Raw genomic sequence first — 15,332 nt, forward strand, 5'->3', positions numbered from 1 at the left:
ACGCAAGCAGCCGTCCTCAGATGAAGACCAGGTCTGTCGGGGAGACAGCGTCTGAATGTTTTATTTTTATTATTTTATTACTTCCCTTCTACTTGACTTTAGCGAAAGAACCAAGAAGACAGGTCATACTTTGAGGCCACTGAACAGCAGCGACAGCTCGGGGTGTACAACTCCTCTAGAGCAGCTTTGAGTGACGAAGCAGTCGTTGTTACGCGCTTACATGGCTCACAAGACGACTTGTTGTGGTTTATATTTTGTCTAAACGTTGCTGCTTGTTGTTGTTGTCATCTTGACGCGGGGTTCTAAGAGACGCGAAGGATGTTGGTGTTTTGCGATAGAAATAAATGAACTGCGCGGCGCCCAGCGTGGGGCTCGAACCCGCGAGCCCGAGACGCCGCCGCGTGCCGCGCGCCACCCGCTGAGCTCGCCGCGCGCTGGGGACTCAGCTCGCCAAGTCGCCTCCTCGTGTAGCAGCCTCCACTCGCGTTCACTCGCTACACGCCGTGTCGAGAATGACATGGAATTGGCTATTATCATTGTTCTTGAAGAGTGTAGTGAACAATATGGAGACGCTTGGGGTTTTTTTATTTTCGAGAAAGCGAGGATTTTTTATTGAAAATTATTAAAAGACATTCGCGCCCAACGTGGGGCTCGAACCCACGACCCTGAGATTAAGAGTCTCATGCTCTACCGACTGAGCTAGCCGGGCACTGGCTGGGTGAGATGTTTAATCGCTATTAGTACCTCACCAGAGTCAACACGCTCATTACACAACTGCAATATTCAAAGATCTAATCTATTTTTAAATCCTTTATATTAAGTTCACTTGCTTGCTTGCTTACGACCGTGCAAATCTTTCGGTCGTTTTTTAACCCACTTCCCGTGATCCAATCGAGCTGACATTTTGCACACAGACTCGTTGTGCGTGACAATTTTCGTGAAAATTTTTTTTTTACATTTTTACACTGTTTAGGCAATTTCTTTTAAATATTTAATTACCAATTGCTTAATGGTGGCAGACAATCATCTCTGACCCATAGGTGACAGCCATCTCAAGCCAGAGGACGAGAGGACTCTAGCCGCCCGTTTCATGATGACGCAAATGTTGACTAACCACATGGCATGAAATCCCTGCCCCCACGCTGTACACTGGAGACTATTTATAGAGCAGTTACATTGAAGCCGCCAGGTTCTTGAAAGTGGTAAAACGGGTCAACGCTAGTGCCCTCTGGAATATACGGGGCATGTTAAGAGGTGATCTTTCAGTTTTAAATCCTTTATATTAACTTCACTTGCTTGCTTGCTTACTCAAGAAAAACAGAAATGAATAATAAAATGAAACCGATGTGTGTGGTGTAAGCAATGTGGGATATCGATGTACACGGACATGAACAAGATCAGCAGACAAGACGTCTTTCATACTCTTTGGTTCTTTCAGTAAAGTCACGTAGGTAGAAAAAAGTAAATAATAAATAAATCACGACGTTTCGATCGCAACACGAGCAGTCGTCCTCGGGCGAAAACATCCAGACATTGTCGCGGCAGAAGTCACGTGAGCTGCAGCTGAGCATTGTTGTAACGCGGTGGGCTCACGCGACATTGATTTCTGTAAGACGAAGGCGCTTTTAAAACCCACTGGCGATGCTCTTTAGTGTCAGTCTCGTGTCCTTGACTCACCACACGGGGACGTCTGGTTGAGGCGACGCGTTCATTGTAACAACTCTGTCGAACTCCGCTCCTCCAGCCACGACTCTAGCACGCAGGGGTACGGCCCCTTCCACCCGACAGCCCACGGGAGTGACAGCCCTTTCTACCGCAGCAGCAGCCTGCACACTCCGGGCTCTGCCACCCACGGGTCCCTGAGCCCGGCGGCGTTCAGGGAAGACTGGACGACCCGTCCCAGCCAGGGGACAGGAGCTCACCTCGGGTCCGCTACAACGCGGCTCTGGTTAGAGCCTCGTTGAGGGTCCCCGGGTGCCGCTCCAGTCTTCACGTCTTGGGATGTCCTCAGGCTTGAGCTGAACACCGCCCGGCCCGTCCAGAGGGCCGGACTTTTATCCCCATGTCGGGGTCGCCCCTCCCCTTCTGACCCCCCCCCCCTCCCAGAACCTTCTGGAAGGTCTTATCTTAAGGGGTCTTAGGGACGGGTGGGGGGTCAGGGGTGTTAGTCTCCGGTCACGGTGGGGGGCCGGGGGTTTAACCTTTGGTCGACCCCTACGCACCTCGCTCTCTCTCTCGGCTGCCCCCTGTTGACCCGTGCACGTGGTGGCAGGTCAGCTGACAGCGCCTTGTTATGGCGCTTACGCACAACTTCGTGACGAACGCTGCACGTTCCGTCGCTTTCATGCAGGGGGCACTGCAAACCTACGCGTCCCCTGCATGAACGACGGAGGCACAGGGACAGACGTTCGATCACGTTGGAATCGATCTGCAGACGGCGGTCTTCTCGCACGGCCAGCTCTGTGTCGCCTCATCTCCACCCCGCGATCCCAACCAGGTGAAAGTCCGCATCGAACAGAATCCCCGGCAAGGCCATCTACTTCACGACGAGAGAAAATTCACAGGAAATGTCGTTTTCAATGAAGTCTTCCAGATGTAAAATAAAAAGCTTTTAATGAAGAAATACAATTATCAAATTCAAAACATAATACAATTCAAAGTTGTTTCATTTTTAAACGTCAAAACGGAGCATCGGGAGCTTGCGTGGATGCGTCGCTCGTGTGCAATTCTTTTCGTGACTTTCCAATCAGCAAGGACCATTTCTTATCCTAATTCGACAAAATCTTTGTCAACACGTAATACAAAATTATAATTCGTGTTGTAGAGAATGTTCCTCCTTTTCGTGTAACTTTTAATTGGTATGCCTTGTAACTGATCAATGATCCGAGCGTGCTCGCTATTTCAAAGACAATGAGTTGCTGCTCCAGAGGGAGACGCTTCCTGAAAACACAAAAATACCCTTTGACCTGTATCACAAGAACAATGAGTCTCACCTGAGTTATCTGTACAGGTTACTTGCAAAACACACACTGTGTCCTAACATCACTTATTCAATGTTTGACCCTTAAAGACAAAAGGTTACATGTACGCGCACCATCAGACAAGTATTCAGTCTAAATTCGTGACAGGCATATGAACAAAATTGAATGACTGCACTGAAATATGCTTTATTAGTTTACATCCTATTAACAAGAAGCTAATTTAAAAAATATGCACCGTCTGCTTAACAGTATCTGTACAACATACTAATGCACCATTCAAAACGAGTCGGCCATTGCATGCTGGCATCCGAGTTAAAATGTAGCAAATTCCAAACATTAGCTACAAACTCCACAACTGAGACGCCACATCAACCATCGCCCCCTACTGACAGGCTCTTGTCCACACGCAGGCCGCTGCAGGGCCACCACCTTGTGCCACACAGGGGCAGCTGCCACTTGGGGATGTTTCGAGTGTTTGAGACCAGATACGATGCAAAACTCAGAGTTGCCAGAGGCGATTAAGCAAGCGCCATGTAAATGCAATTATGATGAGAACATAGTGAATGCTTGGGAGCTTATTGGCTCTCGCTCCTGGTTAGAGATCTACCCAAAACACAGGTCCACAAAGACTGGCTGCTCTTACCCTGCAGGTGGAACCTAGGAACTGAGTGTTCAACTTCGCATTCTTTTCATTAAAGGCCTGTGACAAAGGTGCATCTATTGGAGCGACATTGTCTCTGGCTTAAACATCTACCGGGTCTCCATTTGACTTTGTATTGTCTCGGAGGCCACCCACACCTCCACTTCCACAAACTGCTGGGAGTTGCCTCGCTCTGCCTCACAGTCAGAATTCTCCTCCTGCTTCACGTTGCCTCCATCGATGTGAAGGTCACATTTTGGAGTTGAATCTTCATCTTCACATTTTACCTTCACTTCTTTGCTCTTCACCATCACTTCTTCACATTTCACCTTCACCTCTTCACATTTCACCTCGATACCTTTCAAAGTGTCCAAGCTGGGATTGTCTTCCGGTTCTTGTTTGATGAGGGATGGGCTCATTGCAGAACTTTGACTTTCACAAGCTGATTTCAGACTCCACTCCTGGTGGATCTTCTGATGCTTGTGTGTTCTCTGGTGTACATGAAGATGTGCTGACTGTGCAAACGCTATCCCACACACACTGCACTTGAAGGGTTTCTCTCCCGTGTGTGTTCTCTGGTGTTCTACAAGAGCAGATGACTGTGCAAACGCCTTCCCACACACACTGCACTTGAAGGGGTTCTCTCCCGTGTGAGTTCTCTTGTGTTTTACAAGAGTAGATGAATTTGAAAACGCCTTCCCACACACACTGCACTTGAAGGGTTTCTCTCCCGTGTGTGTTCTCTTGTGTTTTACAAGAGTAGATGAATCTGAAAACGCCTTCCCACACACACTGCACTTGAAGGGTTTCTCTCCCGTGTGTGTTCTCTGGTGTGTTACAAGAGTAGATGACTTTGCAAACGTCTTCCCACACACACTGCACTTGAAGGGTTTCTCTCCCGTGTGTGTTCTCTGGTGTTTTACAAGAGTAGATGAAAGTGCAAACGCCTTCCCACACACACTGCACTTGTAGGGTTTCTCTCCCGTGTGTGTTCTCTGGTGTGCTACAAGAGTAGATGACTGTGCAAACGCCTTCCCACACACACTGCACTTGACGGGGTTCTCTCCCGTGTGAGTTCTCTTGTGTTTTACAAGAGTAGATGAATTTGAAAACGCCTTCCCACACACACTGCACTTGAAGGGTTTCTCTCCCGTGTGTGTTCTCTTGTGTTTTACAAGAGTAGATGAATCTGAAAACGCCTTCCCACACACACTGCACTTGAAGGGTTTCTCTCCCGTGTGTGTTCTCTGGTGTGTTACAAGAGTAGATGACTTTGCAAACGTCTTCCCACACACACTGCACTTGAAGGGTTTCTCTCCCGTGTGTGTTCTCTGGTGTTTTACAAGAGTAGATGAAAGTGCAAACGCCTTCCCACACACACTGCACTTGTAGGGTTTCTCTCCCGTGTGTGTTCTCTGGTGTGCTACAAGAGTAGATGACTTTGCAAACGTCTTCCCACACACACTGCACTTGAAGGGTTTCTTTCCCGTGTGTGTTCTCTGGTGTGCTACAAGAGTAGATGAAAGTGTAAACGCCTTCCCACACACACTGCACTTGAAGGGTTTCTCTCCCGTGTGTGTTCTCTGGTGTTTTACAAGAGTAGATGAAAGTGAAAACGCCTTCCCACACACACTGCACTTGAAGGGTTTCTCTCCCGTGTGTGTTCTCTGGTGTGCTACAAGAGTAGATGACTTTGCAAACGTCTTCCCACACACACTGCACTTGAAGGGTTTCTTTCCCGTGTGTGTTCTCTGGTGTGCTACAAGAGTAGATGACTGTGCAAACGCCTTCCCACACACACTGCACTTGAAGGGTTTCTCTCCCGTGTGTGTTCTCTGGTGTGTTACAAGAGTAGATGACTTTGCAAACGTCTTCCCACACACACTGCACTTGAAGGGTTTCTTTCCCGTGTGTGTTCTCTGGTGTGTTACAAGAGTAGATGACTGTGCAAACGCCTTCCCACACACACTGCACTTGAAGGGTTTCTCTCCTGTGTGAGTTCTCTGGTGCCGTGTCAAATTTGCAGGACGATCCGTGCTGTGTGCACACCGGTCGCATTGATGCCTTGTCGCACCGAGCTGCGCCGAGTGCCTTTGCTCCATCAGACCAATTCTGCAGAGGAAGCGACAGCTGCAGACAGAAAAAGAATATCCACACCATCTACACATCAGTATCGAGACACAGAGGAATGCATATTTACATAGTAACACGTGACTTACACGTCTATACTTATTCATAGATATTCATGATATAGTGAAAAAGTTTCCCAAATTCATCACACGGGCTGTTATGGCACACAATGAGAGGGTGAATGGTCATAAATATGCCTGGAAGCCCTCGTATCTTCTTAATGAATGTTAACCCAAAATTCCGAGCACACAATTTTGGCTGTCTGGTTACAAAATAGATATTTATAAGAGCTAAATTCGGCTGACATTGCAAAGGGTGTTGAAAACAATCCTATTTGTGTTATGCAGAAATGCATAAATTAATGTTCAATCGCAACTTAGCGGTGTGAAGCCAGCCAGGCTCAGATGTCCTGAATGCTGAGATGAGCAGATCTGACTTCAGCTGCTGCACGTGTGTGCTGTGTGAACTTCTTGACTTTTCCATTCTTATAAAGAGTTCCAGAGGAAACCAAAAACAAACAATTGTTGTGATATAACCTCCGTGTTCAACAGAGTTAATAGATCTTCTTGGTTCTGTCGGTAAAGTCACGTAGAAGGGAAACGTCGTGAGAATTGTTTTATTATGTTTTATTTTTATTATTTTATTATTTCCCTTCTACGTGACTTTACCGAAAGAACCCAGAAGATGTAATATTGTTTTGATATAACGTGCGTGTTCAACAGAGTGAACAGACTTGACTCTGGCACACACACTGCCATGGTCAACAGCAGCAGGGGTTGTCCCCTCCACATTTAGAGTCAACATGAGCACGCGCTCAGCGTGTTTGACAGACATTGACACACGTAGTCTTGGTTCTAAAGTCACGTAGATAGCAAATACAAATAACAGATAATGAAATTAAAGAAAGACCACTTGTGTTGCGGTCAAAACGTCGTGGGTTTTTTTGCTTTATTTTCAATTTTTTATTTAATTTCATATTTTTATCTGTTATTTCATTTTCTATCTCCGTGACTTTACCGAAAGAACCAAGAATATGAATTGTTGCAGTTACGAAAGTTTTAAGTCAAAACATTGAGACACACGCGTTGACAAAACCCCACCCACCCACCTTGTTGTTGTTGTGGGCAGGTAGCTTCTGTAAACAAGAGCGGTACAGCAGCTCAAGCGGGCTTGGGCTGGTAAAAAAACGAAAAAAAACGAAAAAAACTGCGTTAATATCTACAATAAACCAAAGTGACAAAGTAGCGAGCCGCGTGAAGACAAATTAAACTTAAGGGAGGGAATTAAAGCAAACGCGACCAGGCGAGGGCAGGAGGCAAGGCCCCGCGTGTCTAGGCCCCGCGTTGTAAAGTTCCAACTTGGACATCGATTCACAAGCTGCTGCTGCTCTAGTGACATCCCTACGAGAGAGAGAGCGAGGCTCTACCTTGGTAAACAACAACAACCACAACAACAACTGCCACAACAACCACCACAACAACCACAACGATGAGAATTTCTCACCTCGGATTTCACTGCACGCGCGAAGTTGCAGCTTGTGACGTCACGCGGCAGCAGGTGACATGACGTCACTCCCGGGGTACAAGCAACAGCCCCTCCCACAACGAGTGGCGACTCTAACTGACGTCATTAATACATTATGTTAATGTGTGGAGATCGAAACGTCGTGGGTTTTATGCTTTAATGAGTGACTTTACCGAAAAAAGCCTAAGAGTATGAATCATTGCAGTCACTAAAGCTTCACATCTACAATTTAATAAGCGACTTGACCGAAAAGCCTAAGAGTTTGAATCATTACAGTCACGAAAGCTTCACATCTGGAACTCATCATGGATGAGGCTGAACGTCACCGTGTAGGAGCCCAGCGCGTGACACCTTCACGCGCTGGGCGAGTGGCGCAGTCTCGCTTCCCATGCGAGAGGTCGCGGGTTCGATCCCCGCGTCCTCCACAGGCGAATATATTTTAAATCCTTTTTATTAAGTTCGCTTGCTTGCTTGCTTACGACCGTGCAAATCTTTCGGTCGTTTTTTAACCCACTTCCCGTGATCCGATCGAGCTGACATTTTGCACACAGACTCGTTGTGCGAGACAATTAATGTTCGTGAAAAAAATGTCCAAAATGTTACACTGTTTAGGGAAAACAAATTAAATATTTTATTACCAATTGCTTAAAGGTGGCAGGCAATCATCTGACCCATAGGTGGCAGCCATCTCAAGCCAGATGACGAGAGGACTCTAGCCGCCACGCATATGAAGGATTTAGAGTGAAAAACTTTGTTTTACGGGTTATACTTGTTTTACATTTATTCAAATAGAAAACGTTGCACATTTGGTGAGTCCATTGGGCAAGGCACTGACCGCTTGATTGGGATTTGCTGTTTATTAAAAGAAACATTGTTGATCGAAATTTTGCTTTCATGGCTTTATTTTGGTGATTTCGAAAAGTGTATTGGTTTAGCCATGTTAGTTTGTTTGTTGTAGTACAGAGTTAGACTGATGGACTTAATCTAAGTTGTCTTATTGTTGTTGTTGTTGTTGTCACATCTCTAACGTCTTAACAGGGGCTTCAAAACAGCAACATCGAGGACGACAAGAGGTCAAGCTGGTTCACCAATGTGAACGATGGACGTTACATTAAAAAATTGATTAAAAAAAATATTCCGCGTGGAGGATGCGGGAATCGATCCGGCGACCTAAACATCAAAGAGATCAGTGCATCTGTTAGCGTGCTCACGCTACCAGGTACACTAAACTCTTATTGGCATCGAGAGGGCTCAAGTGTAGTTACTAGCGTGCCAGTTGTGTGTGTTAGCGAGCTCTGTGTTGTCAGTAAGACATTTCACACCGTCTATCCTTGTACTGGACGTGCATTTGAGATGTGTTCACTTCTCTTTCTCGAGCGCGCTACCATCTGAGCCAATAATAAAATAAAACATAATAAAATAATTATTATATTATATAATAAAATAATTATTATACATAATAAAATAATCATTATACATAATAAAAATATTTATTATAAATAATTATTTTATTATACATAATAAAATAATTATTTTATTATGTTTTATTTTATTATTTCCATTCTACGTGACTTTACCGAAAGAACCAAGAAGATGACACACACAGCTTGCACGATACCAACGACACTGGGACCCTCACGATGCTACGGAGAGATCAGCGCACCTGGTGGCGTGAGCACGCCACTAAGTACACTGACCTCTGTTTAGGTTGCTGGATCGACGCCAGCATCCTCCACGAGGAATATTTTTTAAAAATCAAATTATAAATGTAACGTCTGGCGTTATTGTTGGTGACATGTTCACATTGGTGAACCAGCTTGACCTCTTGTCGCCCTCAATTTTGCTGTTTTAAAGCCCCTTTAAGACGTTAGAGATGTGACGAGAAATAAAAAATACTTATAAAAAATATACATATCGAGCCCGGCAGGAATCGAACCTACAACCTTCTACTCTGCAGGCAGCCGCGCTACCCATTGCACCACAGACACCACGTGACTCTCTCAAATATAATAAAATGACTATTTCATTTTACATAATCAAATAATTATTTTAATATGTTTTATAATTAAAAGAAAAGAATTATTTAATTATACGTAAAAAATATTTATTTATTATGTTTTATCATAAAAATAAAATATAATAAAAGAAATAATTTTGCTCATGCGAAAATACCTATTTTTTTTAAACAAAATAAAACATTGAATATTTATTTTATTATACATAATAATAAATAAATATTTTATTATACATTAAAGCAAAAAACCCACGTTTCGATCTCCACACATTAACATAATGTATTAATGACGTCAGTTAGAGTAGCCACTCGTTGTGGGAGGGGCTGTTGCTTGTACCCGGGAGTGACGTCATGTCACCTGCTGCCGCGTGACGTCACAAGCTGCAGCTTCGCGCGTGCAGTGAAATCCGAGGTGAGAAATTCTCATCGTCGTTGTGGTTGTTGTTGTGGTGGTTGTTGTTGTTGTGGTTGTTGTTGTTTACCAAGCTAGAGCCTCGCTCTCTCTCTCGTAGGGATGTCAATAGAGCAGCAGCAGCTTGTGAATCGATGTCCAAGTTGGAACTTTACAACGCGGGGCCTAGACACGCGGGGCCTTGCCTCCTGCCCTCGCCTGGTCGCGTTTGCTTTAATTCCCTCCCTTAAGTTTAATTTGTCTTCACGCGGCTCGCTACTTTGTCACTTTGGTTTACTGTAGATATTAACGCAGTTTTTTTTTTCGTTTTTTCCAGCCCAAGCCCGCCTGAGCTGCTATACCGCTCTTGTTTACAGAAGCTACCTGCCCACAACAACAACAAGGTGGGTGGGTGGGGTTTTGTCAACGCGTGTGTCAATGTTTTGACTTAAAACTTTCGTAACTGCAGCAATTCATATTCTTGGTTCTTTCGGTGAAGTCACGGAGATAGAAAATTTAATAAAAATAACAGATAATACAATGAATAAAAGTAAACAAAATTGTAAATAAATAAAACCCACGACGTTTCTATCACAACACAAGTGGCATTTATTTGATGTTATCTGTTGTTATTGTCTATCTACGTAACTTTACCGAAAGAACTAAGAATACGTGTGGAATGGGTATCGGTCAAAGACGCTAATCACGTACTGATGTTGACTCTAAATGTGGAGGGCAAACCCGGAGATTCGGAGGAAAATCCACGCGACCACGGAGAGAGAGACACGCAAACTCCAAATATACAGCAGCAGCAGCAGGCGTCAGGGTCGGGATCGAACCCACGACTTCCTGTATACCAGGCGAGGTAGTTAACATCTCAACACCGGGGGAGAGAGAGAGAGACACGCAAACTCCAAATATACAGCAGCAGCAGGCGTCAGGGTCGGGATCGAACCCACGACTTCCTGTATACCAGGTGAGGTAGTTAACATCTCACCACGGAGAGAGATAGAGAGAGACACGCAAACTCCAAATATACAGCAGCAGGCGTCAGGGTCGGGATCGAAGCCACGACCTTCCTGTATACCAGGCGAGGTAGTTAACATCTCAACACGGAGAGAGAGACACGCAAACTCCAAATATACAGCAGCAGGCGTCAGGGTCGGGATCGAACCCACGACCTCCTGTATACCAGGCGAGGTAGTTAACATCTCACCACGGAGAGAGAGAGAGAGACACGCAAACTCCAAATATACAGCAGCAGGCGTCAGGGTCGGGATCGAAGCCACGACCTCCTGTATACCAGGCGAGGTAGTTAACATCTCAACACAGAGAGAGAGACACGCAAACTCCAAATATACAGCAGCAGGCGTCAGGGTCGGGATCGAACCCACGACTTCCTGTATACCAGGCGAGGTAGTTAACATCTCACCACGGAGAGAGAGAGAGACACGCAAACTCCAAATATACAGCAGCAGGCGTCAGGGTCGGGATCGAACCCACGACTTCCTGTATACCAGGCGAGGTAGTTAACATCTCACCACGGAGAGAGAGAGAGACACGCAAACTCCAAATATACAGCAGCAGGCGTCAGGGTCGGGATCGAACCCACGACTCCTGTATACCAGGCGAGGTAGTTAACATCTCAACGGAGAGAGAGAGAGAGACACGCAAACTCCAAATATACAGCAGCAGGCGTCAGGGTCGGGATCGAACCCACGACTTCCTGTATACCAGGCGAGGTAGTTAACATCTCACCACGGAGAGAGAGACGCAAACTCAAATATACAGCAGCAGGCGTCAGGGTCGGGATCGAACCCACGACCTCCTGTATACCAGGCGAGGTAGTTAACATCTCAACACGGGAGAGAGAGACACGCAAACTCCAAATATACAGCAGCAGGCGTCAGGGTCGGGATGAACCCACGACTCCTGTATACCAGGCGAGGTAGTTAACATCTCCACACGGAGAGAGAGAGAGAGACACGCAAACTCCAAATATACAGCAGCAGGCGTCAGGGTCGGATCGAACCCACGACCTCCTGTATACCAGGCGAGGTAGTTAACATCTCACCACGAGAGAGAGAGAGAGACACGCAAACTCCAAATATACAGCAGCAGGCGTCAGGGTCGGGATCGAACCCACGACCTCCTGTATACCAGGCGAGGTAGTTAACATCTCCACGAGAGAGAGAGAGAGAGACACGCAAACTCCAAATATACAGCAGCAGGCGTCAGGGTCGGGATCGAACCCACGACCTCCTGTATACCAGGCGAGGTAGTTAACATCTCACCACGGAGAGAGATGAGAGAGAGACACGCAAACTCCAAATATACAGCAGCAGGCGTCAGGGTCGGGATCGAACCCACGACCTCCTGTATACCAGGCGAGGTAGTTAACATCTCACCACGGAGAGAGAGAGAGACACGCAAACTCCAAATATACAGCAGCAGGCGTCAGGGTCGGGATCGAACCCACGACCTCCTGTATACCAGGCGAGGTAGTTAACATCTCACCACGGAGAGAGAGAGAGAGACACGCAAACTCCAAATATACAGCAGCAGGCGTCAGGGTCGGGATCGAACCCACGACCTCCTGTATACCAGGCGAGGTAGTTAACATCTCCACACGGAGAGGAGAGACACGCAAACTCCAAATATACAGCAGCAGGCGTCAGGGTCGGGATCGAACCCACGACCTCCTGTATACCAGGCGAGGTAGTTAACATCTCAACACGGAGAGAGAGAGAGACACGCAAACTCCAAATATACAGCAGCAGCAGGCGTCAGGGTCGGGATCGAACCCACGACCTTCCTGTATACCAGGCGAGGTAGTTAACATCTCACACGGAGAGAGAGAGAGAGACACGCAAACTCCAAATATACAGCAGCAGGCGTCAGGGTCGGGATCGAACCCACGACCTCCTGTATACCAGGCGAGGTAGTTAACATCTCAACACGGGAGAGAGAGACACGCAAACTCCAAATATACAGCAGCAGGCGTCAGGGTCGGGATCGAACCCACGACTTCCTGTATACCAGGCGAGGTAGTTAACATCTCAACACGGAGAGAGAGAGAGACACGCAAACTCCAAATATACAGCAGCAGCAGGCGTCAGGGTCGGGATCGAACCCACGACTTCCTGTATACCAGGTGAGGTAGTTAACATCTCACCACGGAGAGAGAGAGAGAGAGACATGCAAACTCCAAATATACAGCAGCAGGCGTCAGGGTCTGGATCGAACCCACGACCTCCTGTATACCAGGTGAGGTAGTTAACATCTCACCACGGAGATACGAGGGCTTCCAGGCATATTTATGACCATTTGCCCTCTCATTGTGTGCAATAACAGTCTGTGTGATGAATTTGGGAAACTTTTTCACGACATCATGAATATATGAATAAGTATAGACATGTAAGTCATGTGTGACTGTGTTTTTGCATTCATCTGTGCCTCGATACTGACGTGTAGATGGTGTGCATATTCTTTTATTCTGTCTGCAGCTGTCGCTTCCTCTGACGCTTCCTCTGCAGAATTGGTCTGATGGAGCAAAGGCAGTCAGCGCAGCTCGGTACGGCAAGTCAACAATGCGACCAGCGTGGATACAGCACGGAGCGGACTGGAAATTTGACACAGCACCAGAGAACACACACAGGAGAGAAACCCTTCAAGTGCACTGTGTGTGGGAAGGCATTTCCATGGCCATCAGTTCTTCAGATCCACCAGAGAACACACACGGGAGAGAAACCCTTCAAGTGCACTGTGTGTGTGAAGGCATTTTCACGGTCATATTATCTTAAAAGACACCAGAGAGCACACACGGGAGAGAAACCCTTCAAGTGCAGTGTGTGTGGGAAGGCATTTTCACAGTCATCTTCTCTTATAAAACACCAGAGAACACACACAGGAGAGAAACACTTCTATTGCATTCTGTGCGGGAAGGCGTTTGCACAGTCACAACATCTTCAAATACACGAGAGAACACACACAGGAGAGAAACCCTTCAAGTGCAGTGTGTGTGGGAAAGCGTTTGCACATTCATCTTCTCTTGTAAGACACCAGAGAACACACACGGGAGAGAAACCCTTCAAGTGCAGTGGGTGTGGGAAGGCATTTTCACGGTCACCTTCTCTTGAAAGACACCAGAGAACACACACGGGAGAGAAACCCTTCAAGTGCAGTGGGTGTGGGAAGGCATTTTCACGGTCACCTCTTGAAAGACACCAGAGAACACACACGGGAGAGAAACCCTTCTATTGCATTCTGTGCGGGAAGGCGTTTGCACGGTCACAACATCTTCAAATACACGAGAGAACACACACAGGAGAGAAACCCTTCAAGTGTAGTGTGTGTGGGAAAGCGTTTGCACATTCATCTTCTCTTGTAAGACACCAGAGAACACACAGGGAAGAGAAACCCTTCAAGTGCAGTGGGTGTGGGAAGGCATTTTCACAGTCATCTACTCTTGAAAGACACCAGAGAACACACACGGGAGAGAAACCCTTCAGGTGCACTTTGCGGGAAGGCGTTTGCACATTCATAAATCTTCAAGTACACCAGAGAACGCATAAGCATCAGAAGTGGAGTCTGAAATTGGCTTGTGAGCCCATCCCTCGTGAAACAAGAACTGAAGGAAAATCCCAGATTTGACACTTAAAGGAATCAAGGTGAAATGTGAAGAGGTGATGGTGAAGAGCGAAGAAGTGAAGAGTTGAACACTCAGTTGCTAGGTTCAACCTGCAGAGTAAGAGCAAGCGGCCAGTGTTTGTGGACCTGTGTGTTGGGTAGATCTCTGACCAGCAGCGAGAGCCAATAAGCTCCCAAGCATTCACTATGTTATAATTGCTTTTACATGGTGCTTACTTAATCCGCTCAGCAACTCTGAGTTTTTGCATCGTATCTTGTCTCAAACACTCGAAACATCCCCAAGTGGCAGCTGCCCCTGTGGTGCACAAGGTGGTGGCCCTGCACCGGCCTGCGTGTGGACAAGAGTCTGTCAGTGGGGGGCGATGGTTTGATCTGTCATCTCAGTTGTGGAGTTTGTAGGTAATGTTTAGAATTGCTACATTTTTTGACCCAGACGCCAACATGCCAAAGGCCTACTCGTTTTGAATTGCACAATTGTGTTTCACATCCACTGTTCAGTAGAGGGTGCATTCTTTAAATAGCTCCTTGTTAATAAGATGTTATCTAAACTAAATTATTCATTTTGGAAGAACGTAATCAACCAGGTAGGTTGTTGACTGTTGTGTTGGCTGACTCTTGTGTTGCATTATATTTCTAAGTTCACTATGTTTGTTTTCTCATTCACTTGTTGTACCTGACGATGGTTGCTTGTGTTCCAATCGAAACGTCGTATTCTATAAATTTCGTTCTACGTGACTTTACTGAAAGAACCAGAGAATAAGATGTCATCTGATGCAGTATATTTCACTGCAGTAATTAAATGTTGTGCATATGCCTGTCAATAATTAGAATGAATACTTGTCTGATTGTGTGCGTACATGTAACACACACTGTACGTACACACCACACACGCAACTGTGTACAACACACAGTGTACACACAGTGTACACACACACACACAGTGTATACACACAGTGTCACAGTGTACACACACACACACACACAGTGTACACACACACAGTG

General features: G+C 46.3%; 1 non-coding gene across 1 annotated transcript; it reads right to left on the reverse strand.

Moving 5' to 3' along the window:
* Window positions 1-636: 636 nt before the first annotated feature.
* Window positions 637-709, reverse strand: trnak-cuu. The gene has a single exon. It is a non-coding gene; the product is annotated as a tRNA-Lys (tRNA).
* Window positions 710-15,332: the final 14,623 nt, after the last annotated feature.

The sequence above is a fragment of the Callorhinchus milii genome, unplaced genomic scaffold, assembly GCF_018977255.1.
Source record: "Callorhinchus milii isolate IMCB2004 unplaced genomic scaffold, IMCB_Cmil_1.0 Scaffold371, whole genome shotgun sequence".
NCBI classification, from domain to species: Eukaryota; Metazoa; Chordata; class Chondrichthyes; order Chimaeriformes; family Callorhinchidae; genus Callorhinchus; species Callorhinchus milii.